The sequence below is a fragment of the Octopus sinensis genome, linkage group LG19 (genome assembly GCF_006345805.1).
Source record: "Octopus sinensis linkage group LG19, ASM634580v1, whole genome shotgun sequence".
Classification (NCBI taxonomy): domain Eukaryota; kingdom Metazoa; phylum Mollusca; class Cephalopoda; order Octopoda; family Octopodidae; genus Octopus; species Octopus sinensis.
In genome coordinates this window covers 13,091,893-13,110,773 of record NC_043015.1, presented here as the reverse complement: position 1 = coordinate 13,110,773, position 18,881 = coordinate 13,091,893, and the positions used below count along the sequence as shown (strand labels likewise).

General features: G+C 32.5%; 1 protein-coding gene and 1 non-coding gene across 11 annotated transcripts in view; one reads left to right on the top strand and one right to left on the bottom strand.

Annotated features, from left to right (window-relative positions):
- The window catches only part of LOC115222392 (transmembrane protein 65-like), a 139,050-nt gene that overhangs the window by 70,852 nt on the left and 49,317 nt on the right, over nucleotides 1-18,881 (bottom strand). The gene's annotated exons all lie outside the window — the stretch shown is intronic.
- LOC115222425 lies at nucleotides 670-772 on the top strand. The gene has a single exon (XR_003882713.1). It is a non-coding gene; the product is annotated as a U6 spliceosomal RNA (small nuclear RNA).

The window sequence follows — 18,881 nt, the reverse complement described above, 5'->3', positions numbered from 1 at the left end:
AAAGTTATAAGAAACAGGAGAAGGCTAAGAACCAAGCTCTCATGAATAACTACATGATGATAAATTACTCATCTTGCTGTCAGCATCTCAGTGTAGCTAGCACAACTCTCACATTCCATTCATCTACATCTAATTTTCTTAGCAACCACCATATTACAGAATGCTGAACTATCAAATGCCTTCTCCATCTTAACAAATGCTAGTTATAATGGCTCACTCTTAACTAAGAACTTCTCATTTTCTAGTGCCTCACAAGGAAGAGAACATCAGTAGCAACCTATCCAAGCCCAAACTTGAACTCTATCTCATTTAGGTAAATTTTGTCTTACTGATAAATATACTCTCTCACATCTGCAAATCTACTTTGTTGCATACACACACTCATATGAATACACTAGCTGTCATGCAAGCACATACACAAGTATGTTAACTTGTAGAAACAGGATAGATTCTCCCTCTCTCACTCAAACCTTGGATGACAATATGTAAGCAAGTTTAATACCTCCACATAGCACTTGGGTACCTTTACTGTTGAAAACCAGCATCCATGACAAAACTTCGGCCTGAGAATAAGTTTAACAGCTTCGGTTGTTCAGAAAAGGACCATGGATCATGCCCTTCTTTCTTTGTTTACATCATGTGGGGAAAAAACCTTATAAATATACACACTTCCTTCAACAGGATATATTCTAAAATAGGAATGATACATAGAAGATTGCATGGCCCTCTGCACAAGGATGACATGCAGGTTCTTGAAGTGTTCCGTATTTTTTGTAACATAAAATTCAGTCTTTGTTGCAGCGTGGTGGCTTGCATGCCTTACTGGCCCTGTGAGTTATGCCAACAGAGTGCAAGCTCCTGGTAGGGCCTCCCATGCAGGACAGATCAAAGAGTAGCGGTCAAGCTAATTAGAACCACCTCTTCTCAGAGGTAAAAATTGAGATTGCATCAGGTCAACATGCTACACCCTTATTTAGAAAAAAGCAAAGTTACAGAAGCATTGATGACAATTCAAAACCAACAAGACCTCCAGGTAAACATATACCCTAACCAGGAACACACGAGTGAGGCACAAGAGAAGACTCTCTAAAAAGAGTTGGAGGCAGCAAAAAGCAAGGATCCAATGGGAAAAAAGCAGGAGAGACAGCCCAGGGTTGAGAACAGTAGAGAATAGTCATCAATGGCCAATGTTCCATAGGGAATGAAAGGCTCAAGTAAGTATACACATATACACTCATTTCTCTATTACACACACAACTACGCTTTCTCTCTCATGCTCTCTCTTGTACACAGTATACACATACATACTCTAACATACAAATTCTCCCATACATACAGTTTCTTTTACACATATTCACTCACCATATCCTCTCACAATTCCCCACACACAAAGTTTAACAAAACAACCATCATCAGGTTGGTTTTGTTAAACTTTTAGTTCAGTGCTTTGTTACCAACCTCAGTCACCACCACTACCAACCCATCAGATCACTTTATCTATATTAATCCATCCACATTATCATCCCTTATATATCATGCATCACAACTAATCATATTTTATATTTCATAAAACTTTTATTACAGTTTTTTATGTTAAAGAAAAAAAAAACATCTTCCTTCATTTAAACATCAAGTGCTATTGTTGTTCTTGTTCATTGTGCAAATCTGTTAATTAAAAATTGAAATTTTCAGTATATTTCACAAACATCTTATGTTAAACAAAGACCAGAAACAAAAGTTGTAAATTTGATTTATCTTTTTAAAATATACATATTTAGCACAAAGATTTATATGCTGGCATGGCTGCGTGGTTAAGTAGCTTACTTCCCAACCAGATGGTTCTGGGTTCAGTTCCACTGTGTTGGACAATGAGTAAATGTCTATTATAGCTTTTAGTCAGCCAAAGCCTTGTGAGCAAATTTAAATGGAAACTGAAAGAAGCCTATCATGTATGTGAGAGTTGATATCTCTTTGTTTTAACATTGTATGATTGTTGTAGATGAGTATCACCATCATACAAGCTGTACCTTTCATTTCCTATCTTCCATGAAAACCTATCCAGCTGTGAGACAAAAAAACTATATTACTTGGAAACAGGTAAGAGTTGGCAACAAGAAGAGCATCTGGTTGTAGAAAATATGCCTCAACAAATTCCATCTGACCCATATGAGTAAGGAAAAGTGGATGTTAAAACAATGCTGATGAGGATGAAATGTACATCTGTCTTAACTATGTGTTGACTATTCACTGTTGGAAACAAAACAATCATTATGCCAATGCTCAAAGTGGAAACCCTAAGAATATTATATTTCATGAAGTATATGTTATGAAGAATAAAAAGGATTACAAACAATATAATATATGTAGAATTAACACTATTCATTTTTCAAAAAATTGGCCTTGAACCCAGTCATCAGTTTCTTGTCTAATGTTAGGCCACCTACTAATCTGTCTTGCAAGTGTAACAATTTGGATTAGTGCTTGAGTCGCATAATTGTTATTTAGCCCCAGGTCAAACAAACCTGTGATCAAGCAAGTATATGATTCGTTTTCATATCTTTAACTATACTGTCCATTTCCTTATTTAAGATGGTAGTTTGGTCAGAGAGATTTGACTGCCATTTCCAGCAGGCTTGGCAACTACATAGAAGATCCCTCATCAGATAGAACAAATGTTTACAACTAGATCAGTCCTGATCAAGCAGACCTATGGTCAAAGACAATCCAACCATGACAACGCTGTCTGAGGGTAGGGTACAATGTACTCAGAATACATTATCCAATGTCCTTTATTTAAAAAAAGCAAAAGCAGTAGCATGTGATTAGAGATTTGGATGGTATTTCTAGCAAGTGAAGCTATTACATAATGGATTACACCTATTGATAAAGAGAGTCATGAGAATTTTTATGCAAAATTAAGATCCTGGATAATTAGCTACATTGTCATAAGTTTAGATTTCACTGCTACAGCCATTTTTATTAAACTTACAAAAAAAGTTACCTAAAGTTGTTGGCTCAGTGTGAACAAAAATACATAAATAAAATTTAGAATTTCCATTCCTTCTTCAGTTTCATGATTAGTAATAGAAAGTAGATCTACATCTGCTTTAACAAATAAAATATCCCTTCATGCAAGTATAGAGAAAATAATAAAAAAACTTGTAATAATAACAAAAAGTACATTCTAAGTGTATTCTGGATGAAGCAAAACAGTTTCAACAAAGAATCAGAGGTGAGCTTGTGATTCAATTTGCTGAAAGCTAACCTTTGAGTTCATGGCAATGGCCAAATGAATCATAAAACCTAAGACTAATGTATCATCAGAAATATTTGGTACTAAGAATACATTTATTGCAATATATTGCAGCATTAACAATGTAAACTCCTGGATGAATAAATATGAATAGCAAATAATCATAATACTGGTATTCTTGTTAAGTTTAAAGGAATATAAAAACACAGGTTATGAGAATCTCCAGCTTTCAGGCTACAACAAAGAAACCAATTTATGTAAATAGTTACCTTACAGATGAGTGGAATATGAAACAGATTGAGTTTACATTATGGTTTCTTGTCCATTAATATGTTTTGATGACATTTGAGCTGAGTGATGTTGAAAATATTGAATTCCTAAGAGTAGAAACCAAGTTGACAATAATAATGGAATTAACATACAATAGAACTCTTTAATACAAGATTAAGTTATTGTTATTCAATAAAGTTCAATTAGCATTGCCTGTAAATTAATAAACTCATAAAATTTCAGCTCTAGAGATATTCCATGTGTATGTATTAAAATGATAATATTCTGTTCTGCATTGAGGATTGTGTGTGACAAAAGTTAAATATGACATGCCCGTCTCTTCTAGTAGAAGACCATACTTTACACACCATTATGCAATGCTTTACTACATGAATGTGAGTTCTCAAAGATTTGTTAATATATACATAGTGTTTTAACAATTTAGAAAAATATGTCTTCTGAAAATGATGTTCTCTATACTTGTCCCAGAGATTTGAGAATAAAGAGAATCTTGATAGAAAAAAAAAGATATCAAAAGCAACTTTATTTGCTCAAAATTGCAATTACTTGGTTGAGGTATTTTAATATATAGGTCATGAGTTCATAATCACTGGCATTTATAATTCATTCTGAGAATAACTAAACTATGAGATGAAGTAAAAAATAGGATTGAAGGAAACTGATGAAGCTGTCTATTGGTGTGTTGCTAATCCAAGCAAATAATTGGCCTTATCTGGGAAACTGAAAATTAGCAACAGACAGTATTATGCACAATTTTCAAGATAATATTTGAACCTTGCATATCAGGCAACTATTTCCCTTATATCAATTAAAAAGATACACGGATGTCCTCTTGTAAAGGTTATCATGCTAGAGATTAAGAAATAGCCAATGGCTGTAATAATGATATACACACAAATACACACTCATTATATATATATATATACACACACACACACACAGAAAGAGAGAGTCATCCCATAAATAATGCAGTTTTTTCAATTGTATGAACTCAAAGTCGGAGGGGGACAGGATAAACTACCTACATCAACTTGCTATAAAAGCAGGTAGTAATTTTACCTTGTCCTTATTCTTAGTGCAAGTTTTGAAGAGTGCAATTCGATTTTAACAGTTATTTTTTTCAAAGCTATAATAGAAGTGACAAAGGGGTATATTCAGCATATTTTGCTTTATGAGTGCAATAAAGGCAACAGCACAATGGAAAGTGCAAGAAATATTAATGCAGTATATGGGGATCAGACAATAAGTATAAACCAGTGCCAACTGTGGTTCCAGAAATTCTGAGCCAGAAACTACAGCCTAGAAGATGAGTCTCATCCTGGAAGTTCTGTGGATCTCAACGGGGACGTTCTGCAAACCCTGGTGTAACAAAATCCCATCATAACTGTTGAGGATCTGGCAGAGATGCTTCCATCAGGATAATGGAGGAGTATTTTTCGTCATGGACAAGTGAATTTTGGAAGAGGGGCCTTGCAAGTCTACCAGATAGTTGGGAGAGCATTGTAGAAAATGAAGGACAGTATTAAAAAAATGCATTATATATGGGATGACAATATATATATATATATATATATATATATATATAAGAGAACACGGCAGCGTTCCTGGAAATTAATAGTTATCGCCATACTAATATGGCATTCTTATAAAAATAAGAATAAAGCTGTCCGCTTATTAGCTCCATGGAAGCATCTCTGCTAGATCCTCAACAGTTATGATGGGATTTTGTTACACCAGGGTTTGCAGAACGTCCTCGTTGAGCTCCACAGAACTTCCAGGATGAGGCTCATCTTCTAGGCTGTAGTTTCTGGCTCAGAATTTCTGGAACCACAGTTGGCACTGGCTTATGTTTATTGTCTGATCCCCATAAACTGCATTAATATTCCTTGCACTTTCCATTGTGCTGTTACCTTTATTGCACTCATAAAGCAAAATATGCTGAATATACCCCTTTGTCACTTCTATTATAGCTTTGAAAAAAATAACTGTTAAAATCGAATTGCACTCTTCAAAACTTGCACTAAGAATAAGGACAGGTAAATCTTTTTACCACCTGCTTTTATAGCAAGTGATGTAGGTAGTTTATCACACACACACACACACACTAGGAAGATAATTTTCAGTGGTAAACTATTTTTATGTTACTATAAATAAAAGCCAATTTTCTCAAGGTTTTCATTTTATATAATCTGAAAAGATGTGCAATATAACACTATCTTTTTAAAGCAATTAAAGAAAATATTGTTCATGCTGTTATGGTATGCTGGAATAAAATATTGGCTTTTGGTTTTTTTTAAAGGAAATGAATGATGAAAATATTTTAACTTTACATGAATTGATTTGGATATATATAGATGCACATCCTGAAATATTTACAGAAAGAAAAAAAAAATACTACTTTCAAATTTCAATTTTTATTATCAAGGGCTCTTTACATTAAGTTTAAACCTCATTGACGTTGATTCTGCATTTTACCTTTCCAGAGTCGATAAAATCTTTATCTATTGATCTTGGAAAGAAGAATTAATACCAATGAGAACCGGTGCTGATTTAATCTACTAACCATTTCCCTAACATTTTTTGGCATTGTGCCTATGTTGGAGCAATTATTAAGAGAAATGGACAAGCAAAAACTATAGTGACAGGCATGCCTTGCTGTCTTTAGTTGCAACCTTTATGTTCAGAGTTCAAATTCCATCAAAGTCGACTTTGCCTTTCATCCTTCTGAAGTTGATATTAAAAAAGAAAGAAAGAAAAAGAAAGAAAGAGAAAGAAAGAAAGAAAAAGAAAGAAAGAAAAGAAAGAAAGAAAGAAAGAAAGAAAGAAAGAAAGAAAAAGAAAGAAAGAAAGAAAGAAAGAAAGAAAGAAAGAAAGAAGAAGAGAGAAAGAAAGAGAGAAAGGGAAAAGAAAAAAAAGGAAGAAAGGAAAGACATAGAGATCAGGTATGATCAAACCTGGAGAGAGTTTAAATGCTTAAAGCATATTGCATTCCAGGTTTAGATCCCTTAGACATGCTGTGCATCAGAACTCCACCAGGAATTGAGAGCTTAGGGCAACATATTTATTTCCATATTATTAATTTTGCAAGTTATTTACTATACTCAGTTTCAAAGTTGTGATAATTTTTCTATAAATTATTTTAGAAGTGATATTTGATTATTTATGTTGATATATGATTGGATTTAAATAATTTCTAGTAAATTTTAAGAATTGCTTAGCTTAGCTTAGCTTCAGCTTAGACCTGAAGGTATATAATTTTCAATATATTCTTTAGAAAACAAGAAATTTTATTTCACAATTTATATTCTGCTCTAAAAATGACAATTTAAAATTAAAGTAAGAAAACTTGTGAATTTATCTTCAAATGTCATTCCTCTTCAATGTAAGGAAAAGGTTAATACTATTCGGTATAGGTTTAATTTTATAGTAAACTTTAATACATAGAAATTCCACAACATACTAAAAATGATATAGTTAAAGATACATTGAATAACTGTCTGCAAAATATTGATAGCAGAGGAAATAAAGTTAAGCCAATACAAGAGATGTAGACAAATCAATAGACAATGACCTAGAAATGAATGATACATTCAGAATACTAGCATTGATAAATCATTACAATTCTTTCTAATGGATTTCATGAGAGGAATCTAACACAAATACTTAACAATAGGTAATTTATAATTAGAAGTAATGACAAAATGGTGACTTTCTGGAATCAGCTGTATGGGTAATTTGATGCATAATATAATTACAAATTTCCTAATTAGGAAAAGGTTAGAAAATCCTTTCCATACTAAATTTCCACATATACATTGGCTAACTACACCATTCTATTTAGTCCACAATTAATTTTATAATCTCCTTCAGAAAAAACAGTATGCTTATAGCGAAAATTTTTTTTTTTTTTGCAGCTAATTTCCTTTAGTGTTTTACTTCTAGCACATTTCTAAATCATACTGCATTAATAATTTAATATTTTATGAAATCAAAAGTAGTCAGATGATTGACACAATATTTCTCACCACAATAGCAAATCTGAAACAAAGCATCTCAAAAACAACCATCAAACTTCCAGCAGAATATTTCCAAATTATCTCAAAACTACTCAATAATGCTGACTGAAAGGTCACCTATATGAAATTAAATCAATTTTCTTTTTTACCTTAGCATTTAAGAAAAATTTTTAAATCCAGTAGAAATTCTCATTAGATGAAATACATTCATATACAATGATTCAGCTTAGTTGTACAAATTCATACAGAAAGGAAAATAACTAGTGAAGGAAGTTTAGATATCCAAACTATAAATGTCAACACCTATTACAATGTTAATAACGATTTCTAACAAAGGCGTAAAACCAGAAACGTTTGTGCATGTATGTGAGCTTGTACATGTATGTATGTGTATGTATGTTTGGAAAGTGTTGAGAATAACCAGTCAATTATAACAACCCCAGTACTCATTTGACATTTGTTTTTAATGTATTAATGAAATGCATATACAAACATATAAAAGAGATTATACTACTTATAAAGATATATGAAAAAAAACTAATGGCTTTTATATACCACATGCTATAAATGCACAATGAGATATATTATATAGCTTCTATTGTCAACATTGTCATTGATACTAGTTTGACTAATGACCAAGATTCAAGCTTCGTTGATTTATGTAAATCAGAATAAGTGGGGTGTCAGAATACAAGTGTTCTCACTGTAACTCAATTTTTCTGTGGTTTGTGCTGACACTATTTTCAATCTTTTAAAATGATTTTTGGTCTCACAAACAACAATTTTAGTTTTTCAAACTCTCTGGTTACAGTTAAGCGAGCCATAAACTCCTAGCATGCCAAAATATTAGATAACTATATAATGTAATTGCTATCAAAACAAGTTTACATTCCAAACAGTTATATCATAAAGTAGATCTTGCAGTGTCCTAGTTTGTAGCAATGATGGAATTAATTTCTCTGAAGCAAAAATTCAGGCTTATCATAATTCTTAATGACAAACTCAACAGAGTATAGATTAGCTCTTGCTGAACATTACTTGCACTACATCCAAAGAAAAAACTAAATCTTTAATGACAGTCTACTTAGCTGACGATATTTATCATGTAAATGCTGAGATCAAACCTGACAGGCACTGATGTTAAACTACATCAGTTCATTGGTCTTTGAATCACTAAAAGTGAAATTTTCAGGCATTCCCAAAGAGTCTACTGGCAACTAACTGCAAAAAGATACTAGTACTAGTAACCAACTGTAAAAAGAGATTTAGTACACTATTTAGCAGTTGGATAAGTCTTTTGTACATACAAGGTGGATTCCAGAAGTTTTTGAACATTTTCAGGAGAGACATTTATTATCTTCAAAGAAGTACAAAAGTCTTATCTCCTAAGTAGGATCCTCTCAATTCAATGCACATGTGAAGGCCACATGGAAGTCTTCCAAAGGGAAGGTGTCCAGGACTCCTGACACAGCCTTTTTCATCTTCAAAACAACTGCCCCTGAGGTTCTCCTTTAGCTTAGGGAACAACCAATAGCCACAAGGAGCAAGGTCTGGACTATAGAGCGGGTGAGGAACAGTTTTGATGGCTATCTCCATCATCAAGTAATTGGTTACCAGCATGTTCATCACTAAGCACACTGAGAATAAAATTCAAATTTTGTGCATGTTCAGATTTTCATGAATAATTCTGTGTTCAAGTGCCACACCAACTCCAAACTAATCATTGTCTTTTTAGACACACAACAGTCTTCACCCTGAAAATTGCAAATTTCCTTGACCAGCTCTAATAATCTATTACATCTCGCTCCCTCCCACACCTCTCATCATTCTTCACCTCTCTTCTGTCCTTGAACCTCTTGTGCCAGTGAAAAAAATTAATCAATAAGCAGTCTAGAACACTTCGTAAGTTTCTGTGGCATTTTGATAGAAAACTTTATTGCACAGAAAGCTTTTAAATGTCCCAACTACATTCTGCAAACTAGTCAGCTACGACAAGCAGTGTTTACTAGGATGTGTTGAAAGTGCTGTTACAACTGTCTCCTTCAATCTGGAATAACAAAAGTTGAGAGGTCAGCTTATTAGCTGTATAGCAATAGCTTATTGGACGTATAATTATGACTACCTCTTCTAAAAAGTCTCAAAAGTTCTGGAATTCACCTCCTATAAATAGAATAGGATAGATTTATCAAAGCAAAGCAACAAAACCAAAACTTAATATTTTTCACTGAAAAGGAAGTTATGACAAGCTATTGAATCCAAAGGAAATGTAGCAAACAAGAGAATCGGGTTTAACATATTTCACATAATTGTGGGCTACAAAGGCAAGGCAATGAATATTAGCAGCTGGATAAGGTATGAATGGATTTCTGAAACTCGGATCCATGACCTAATTTTTGTTGCTGGTTGTAGCAACTTTATTTTATCTTGCATAGCTAAAACCCTTAAAAAAAAAAGTTTGGTTCTCACAATTCTCCTAAAAACATGTCTTTATACCCGACCAGAGAAAACTGGTAGAAACCACCTCAGTGTCTCCTTTGTAAGATATTACTTTAGAGTAATAAGTAACTACATCCAGAGTGGTAAACTTAACACCATAACCTGGTCCTTGGAAAGACCTTTAGCAGAATTCACTGTTGCAAACATTCAAACTAGATTCCCTGTTCACTCCTTTCTCAGAATTTTTTGTTTGCAGACATTGTCCTGAGGTTAGAAGCATGAACTTCACCAACTCCACCAGTCGGAAAAAGCATTTAAAATTTCATGGCTACTGCTTCTACCTTGACTAACACAAGAAAAAAAAGAAAAACAAGAGAAAATTATATAAAGTGGTACTCATTTCTTTTGAATTTCATGAGAGAGAGATGGTGAAGGCATGGTAACAAATGTCAAGAGATGAAATTATATACTATTAGACTTCATGCTGACAGGTTAGTATAAAAAATAGGGAAAATATCATCCAAAAATACATACACTTATAAAATACATTATTTCTATATGTGACATAACCAAAGTAAATTCCTAAACTTTTCTTTCGTTGTTACCTGATCATTATTCATTATTTTGCTTCTATTTTGCTTCAGTTTAACATCCCAGTGAATAGCCTCACCAGCTTAAACTATGAACTAGAAATAGAGTATACACATTTTTATCATGCTGTTGAATTAATTTTTACAATTTCTATTTTTATCTATTTTAGAAAAAAAAACACGCTAACCTAAGTGTAGATATTTATCTTGAGGGCCAAAATTTATGCAAAAGTAGATGTAACTTTTTTTTGTTAACTGACATAGGCTGTTCAAATTGCATATGTTCATTGAGTAATTTATCTGCTATACATAGTATTTACTCAACATAATCTCAATTGCAAGTGATGCATTTGTGCCATCAATGAACCCAACTCTCAAATCCTCTTTTGCTGTACCTTTTTCTATATAATCACTTCCAACTGGTCTGTGTCATCAATTAGTTGTCCTAGAAGACTGTCCTTCACTGGCCCAAACAGATGGAAGTCAGAGGATGCCAGATCTGAACTGTATGATGGCTGAAAGACCACTAGCCAGCCCAATTTGCTGGTTGCTTGATAGATTTATGTGGTTATACAGTGACATGATGAAATATGGATTGTTTTCATATTTCTGTTCATTCCTTTCCACCTAATAGCTTCTCTAAACTCCTTTAGGGTCTCAAATGCACAACTTGCTGCTTACAACAAGTGGTATGAAAATGATGCCCATGTCATCCTCCAAAATAGTCACCATGATTTTCTGTGCTGATCAGTGACTCTTGAAGCTCTTAGGCCTTGCATGGTCTGAGCCTTTGTTTCTGGATCAAAGATACAACCAAATTTCATCCCCAGTCATCAGATCAAGAACAGAAAAAAAATTTTTTGTTGGCTTCAAATGTTTCCAATAGATCAGAGCAAGCTGCCACCCTTCTCTTCTTCAAATCAGGTGTCAACTGTCAAGGTTCTTACTTTGTATACTCTTTTAATCTCCAGTCTTCCACCATCTTCTGCAATGCATTGTGACCACAGATTGCAACTTATTTGTTGTGCAAACCATTTCATCCGCTCACTGATGATTGATGTCAATTGGTTGCTGTTGATGATCCTACTCTGTGTGATCTGTCTTTAATACTAGTTTCCCCTTCTTTAAACTTCTTCCTCGATCTGTGCACACTACTCTTGTAAATGGTATCATTTTTGTAAACAATCTGTAGGCTTTTGTATGTCAGACAGCCTGCAACCCTCCTTTGTCAAGAACTCAAAAACAATTTTTGCTGCTGCATAGAACCCATTATTTGCCTGCAATGAACAAAAGGAAGAAGATCTATAGAGGAAAAGTTACTCTACCAGCATGTGCAACTTGATTAATGGATACCTGTATCCATTAATGAAAAAGTTATGCACACTTTTGCATTACTTTCAGTATAACAATTGAATCTTCAAAATCCATAGTGATCTATTTTTATCAGCAATCCAGTTTCTCTTACAGGTATTACTTCAGAAAATGTTTACCTATTATTCCTCTAATCAAAGGAACATTTCACACACAACTACATTTATAGCAGCCTAATGTTATCATCATCCACTATTTACTCTGGTTTATATGAAAAATGTGAATTAGGTCTACAGTGTGCAATCTCGTCAATTTTAGCATCATTTAATTGGAATGCTTTTATTCTTTTAATTGCTTCAGTCATTTGACAGCAGCCATGCTGGAGCACTGCTTTATTTTTTATTTTTTAACACAATGGTTTCGAAAATAATACTGTTGCATTTACTATAATAGTACTAGAGAGATCTGAAGCAGAATATGCTGAACACCAGAATTAGAATCTACAATATCTATTGGAATTCCTACTAAAACATTAGAATTCTCAACCATTAAATTAGATAAATTTCAGACATTTAAATAGGATACTACACGGGTAATAGAGCAGAAAATTAAGACTTAGAATAGATAATTAACTGATGTAAAAAAAAAAAAAAAAAAAAAGCTATATAGCCAAAATCTATAACAACTTCAATTTGACTTGGTATTAGAATTCCCAATGAGTTATGGCAGTTTAGCTCATTTGTTAAGGCAAGTAAAAGCTTATGAACATATTTGTTTTTTTTTCTAAAATAGAAATTAAATAAGGATTTAAGAAAACTGTAGGAAATTTACTTAAATCCTTATTTTATGGTTTTCATAGGGATAACACACACAGTACACCCAGAATTTCCTGGAAGTGCCATCCATATAATTTTACAGTTCAATATTTAAGAGGTGAAGAATTATGTACATTATTTACATTTGACAGATATTTGTTCTCATCGAGTTTGTTGTTAACACAACATTTCAGCTGATGTCTTGGAGAAATTTTGAACTCGCGTTCTCATTCCTAAGGTATTTTCCAATATTATTATTATTATTATTCAGGTCACTGCCTGGAATTGAACTCAGAATCTTGGGGTTAGTAGCCCGTGCTCTTAACCACTACGCCATGGGCATATGGCGTAGTGGTTAAGAGTGCAGGATACTAACCCCAAGATTCCGAGTTAGATTCTAAGCAGTGACCTGAATAATAATAATAATAATAATAATAATAATAATAACAAAAAAATACCTTAGGAATGAGAACCCAGGTTCAAAATTTCCCCAAGACACCTGATGAAGGCTGGAGGGTATATCAGCCAAAACGTTGTGTTAACAACAAAGATGAGGACAAATATCCATCAAATGTAAATAATGCAAATAATGTACATATAATCTTATTTAAATTATCTGAATTATCACCAATTAATTTTTTCTATTTTTTCTTCTATTTTTTTTGCATTCGGTTTTCAAGCAAAAATTTTTCCTACCTGGTAAAATACAATCAGATATAGATTGTTAACATTTTGGTTTTATTGTTATTAGAGTGATGACCTGGCAGAATCATTAGAGCATTAGAAAAAGAATGCTTTGCTGTATTTCATTTGACTATGTTCTGAGTTCAAATTTTGCTGAGGTTAACTTCACCTATCATACTTTCAGGGTCAGTAAAATAAATACCAGTTGAGCACTTGGGGTAGATGTAATTGACTTATTCTCTCCCCCAAAATAGCTGGCCTTGTACCAAAATTTGAATCCATTAATATTATTGTTAAGGCAGTAAGCTGGTAGAATCATTGGCATGTCAGACAAAAATGACATTCTGAGTTCAAATCACGCTAAGGTCAACTGCTTTTCATCATTTTGAGGTTGATAAAATAAAGTACCAATCAAGTACTGAAGTTAATGTAATCAACTAACTACTCCCATTAAAATTGCTGACCTTGTGTCAAAATTTGAATAATGATGATCATCATCACCAAGGTGGCAAGCTGGTAGAACCATTAGCAGACTGAACAAAATGCTTAACTGTATTTCTTCCCACTTTACATTCTGCCAAGGTCAAATTTGCTTTCATCCTTTCAGAGTCAATATTATAAGTGTTAGTTAGACACTGGGGTCATTGTAATCATCTAGCCCTCTCCCCAAAAATTTCAGGCCTTGTGCGCAAGAATTATCATCATCATTATTTGTATTAAGGCAGCAAAATAGCAGAATCATTGATGCATTGGACAAATATGCCATGTAGTGTCTGACTCTTTATGTCCTGACTTTTTATGTTTTTGGTTCAAATACAATTGAAATCAACTTTACTTTTCATCCTTTCAGAGTTGGTAAATAAAGTACCAGTTAGATACTGGGGTCAATGTAACCAACTAACCCCCTCCTCTAAAATTGCTGGCCTTGTGCCATTATTTGAAATTATTATTATTATTATTATCACAATAGATATTTTATTGGTTGAATGATATTTCAACAGCAAGTCAGTCTTTGTCAAGTTCAAAACAAGTCATAAAAATTCAAAATTATAGAAATTTGAATTTAAAGTATGAATGAGAGCAACAAGCATCCACACTTTGATGGAATGACCTCTATTTCTGACTCCAAGAAAACGAACATTGAGGTATCTGCACATTGTACCTTGAAAAGCAGCCACATGGGAGATAAGCCCTGTTTATTGTGCAACAACATGAGTCATGTGAATTCCATCAGGAATCATAACAGAAATGTTATGATTTATACAGAAGATGGAACATGTAGAGATTCCCATTTCGTTTATGTGGCAGAATGCATGAAACACAACTTGATTTATGTTGGTTATACAACAGAACAATTAAACAAAAGATTTAATGGACACAGATATGACATCAGGCACAATAACAGTAGTTCGACAGAACTTGCCGAACATTTTGCTTCAAACAGATGCAATTTTGAAAAAGATTTGAAAGTGCATATTCTCAGAAAATATTCTAAATCTGCTTCTTTTGCACTTCTCAAAATGCATGAGAAGAAATATGTTTGCGGGTTATTAATATCATGCCCTGGAGGAATGAATAAAATGACAGGAGAATATCATCAAGTTTATACAAAACTGTTTGATTAACTGTTCTTTTTCCTTTCTTCTTTCCTCTTTTTTTCTGTCTTTCTTTTTGCTTGTTATAAAATTGAAACTTAAGACTGATGATGTCATTCTATCAATGTGTAGACACTGGTTGCTCTTGTTCATATTTTAAATTTAAATTTCTATAATTTTGAATTTTTATTTTGAACTCAACAAAAACAGGCTTGTTGAAATATTGTTCAACCAATAAAATATCTATTGCAATCACATCACAATCTTTGTTTTATCTGTTTACCTTTGTGAAGAGTTACATCAATCCTTTTAAAATGTTATTATTGAAGGTTGTTTTAGCCTCATCTATAATATAACTATTTATTACAATATTTACGATAAAACAGTTATGAAATAAAAGAAAGGATCTGCCCGCTATGAAATATTTTGGAATAACCATTCTTTAGGTAATATAGACTCAATAAACTTTGTAAAACGTAATGATTATGTAATGTTTTCAATGAAATCCAAAATATTTCTAAAGATTTACAACATCATGAGAAAAAAATAAAGATATATTTATAAACTTGCATTAAATGAAATGAAATCTGAGAATTCTAATACAATTTCTTGGTAAGAATTCCAAAGGATATTGTAGATAAATCAAAATAGATTAGAACAAATGTTAGAGCAAAAGATATTAAATATAGAAAGCCACAGTATATATTCCCAATGAAAGAAGAATATTTATGGAAAGCGATTTCAGATTGGACACTCATATGAGAAAAGACTTTGTATCTGACAAATGGAATCAACTTGAGGATTAAATTTTCAAACTGACTAACATTTCATACAATCTGTAATCTATATAAAGGCTTATGAAGCAATATGAATAGAGAAGCAACATTAGAAATCATGTTGACAATATACTTTGAACAAAATAAAACTAAGTTTAGAAAATGGGGTGAATTATTTTAAGTTACTTTAGAAATAGGAGACACTGATTATTTCAACCCATTTAGCAATAATATTGAGGAAAACCTATTAATATTTGACTAACTGCTAGATTAATATTTACAACTTGAAATATAAAGAAAAATATTAGTTATGACATAGAGGGTACTTATATTATAAAATAACAGAGACTATTTATTTGTAGATATAAATACCTCCAATAAGAAAATAGTCTCAACACAAAGCTATGAAAACTATTGCTTTTATCATATCCATTAAACACTGGAGGTATTTCAAGAATTGTTCCAAATATTCACTTTATATCACTCAGTTCCAAACAAAAACATCCAAATCTATATATTGATTGAAGAAAAATCTTCATACCAATTTTGTGGCTACACAAAAGACACGGTTTTTTAAATTGCTAAATAGAAGCTTCTTATCAATATATTCTTTAAATTGATTTAAAATTCAAATATTCAAAGTCATAAAATACAGGCCCTGATTGTAAGTGAAGACATTGGAGGATTAAAAAAGAAAAATACTTCAACTGGTATTATGTTCAATGCTTGTTGTATGCACCAAAATATTACATGGTGATCTATTACATTCAGTTTATGTGATTTAGATAAAATAAAATTCCAATGTCAATAATATAGTAGAACAGAATGTAACAAAAATGATTGTTACAAAAATGAATACACCAGCACTTTTTCAAGTAACAAGACCAATTTTTTGAGATATAGATGATGAACATGCACTTTACAAATATTTTATTTTTAACAGACCTATAGAAAAAAAGGGCGAAGTGAATTCCAACATCATTTGAAATCAAGCAGGAGAGACAGAACTTTATTGCTTATATAGTTGCCCAATTAAGAAAAATAATTTTATTTTGAAAACAAATGTTATCATGTATCCTTTTAACATTAAACAGCATATTAGTAATCTAGAATAACAACAACAACAAAATACGATTTGCCCAACAACTTAGGGCTACTAAAATATCAAATTATATATTATTTCACTATATATTTACTAGTTCAGTGTTATACTAAACCAGATAAGATATAGCTTGTAATAACATTACTTCCCATACCTCCATAATCTTATAGTCAGTGCCAAGGAAAGGAGAAAGGAATAAATGAAAATAACACAAACATCTGAGAAGACAAGATTTAGGTTACTGGGCTGAAGAGTACATTTGGTTTTGTTCTAGTCTAAGAGTCAAAGAATTACTTGTTTTACTTTCCTACAAATGACAATACTAAAGAGCTAACCTAACTGGAAAAAAAACTAAAAGAGTTCAGTAAAATATTCTTTTCTACTTTAGGCACAAGGCCCAACATTTTGGGGAGGGTGCCAGTCAATTAGATCAAACTCAGTTTGCAACTGGTACTTAATTTATTGATCCCAAAAGGATGAAAGGCAAAGTCAACCACAGCAGAATTTGAACTCAAAACATAAAGACAGACGAAATACCACTAAGTATTTCACCCTGTGTGCTAACATTTTTGCCAGCTTACTACCTTCAGTAGTAAAATATTCTCACATAAGTGTGAATAACTTATATGATTTCATTTATAGATTTAATCTTATGAAATACTGAAGAGAGCATTTTTTTTTCTGACTGTACACAAGTGACAAAATATTTTCTGAAAAGCAGACAAAATCCTCCTTCAGTCATTTTTCGATATTAAATGTATACATTAATGTTTTTATGTCTGGTTAACAGAAACATTTTCTATGTACATGCCTACATCTAGCAAGCTAATTTAACCAGATTCTACATGGCATTTACCAATTATTCTACATGTCATTTACTGATTCTGTAATCAAGGTGAAAGAAATACACCTTAATAGCATGTTTCAGATGACAATTATTGCCAGTCATAATGAACATCTAATTAATGGTGTTAAGTTAGGCACTGGCCACATGATCATAAGTTCGAATGTGTCTATTGTTGTAAAGAAGATAAATATTCTTGCTTCAAGTAAAATACAGAATCAAAGAACACAGGGGAGGATGTACATCAGCAACAAATAATCGAAGAAGCGTAATTTGAATAATTTTTTTTTATATGCTGTAGTTTTAAATAAAGAAAGAGAGATTCTGTTTCATGCTACAGGTACTTAACAAGGAAGTGAAGAAGAGGGCTAATAATATGGTTAAAATGTATCATTTGGATCTCATTGCATGAACTGCACACTTTCCTCACAGCAAATACATATATTTAAACTACCACACACTTCCTCTACGTTTTTTCCTGACAAGAAAAACATTTTTTTAATTCTACTAAAATTTCCATTTTATCATCCACTTTTCCAAGGTTGCATGAACCAGAGAGTGTTTACTGAGGAGGATTTTCTATGGCCAGGTGCCCTTCTTGATGCTAACCCTCAAACAAGCTAATACTTCTCATGTCCTTGCAGTATATTGGAAATGACTAACGCTGCTTGTATGACAGTGACACTCATTTACAACTGTCAACAATATCGAGATAAGGATGCACAAACATGCACATTCAAAAACACAAATGTATATATATATACATCTATGTATATATATATACAGGCTTCTATCAGTTTCTGTCAACCAAATCCACTCATAAGGCTTTAGTTGGCCTTGGGTTACACTAGAAAACCCTTGCCCAAGGCACCACATAGGAGGACTGAACCTGGGACCATGAGGTTGAGAAGCAAAATTCTTACAGCCAGGCCTGTAAATGAAAATCCCCACATCCCACCCACATGAGCATGGAAAATGAAATATGTAAAGAAAGTGGTATTTAAATTATATGTTGCATGTGAGAAACATTAATGTATATGATGCTATTAGAATTTAACATCTCAGAATTTATTGAAAGTACTCACATATAGAATACTTGTCTAATGATATACCACTGAGATCGTATTGGAGAATGAGAAATAACTGCTTGCTACAACATTATTCGCTA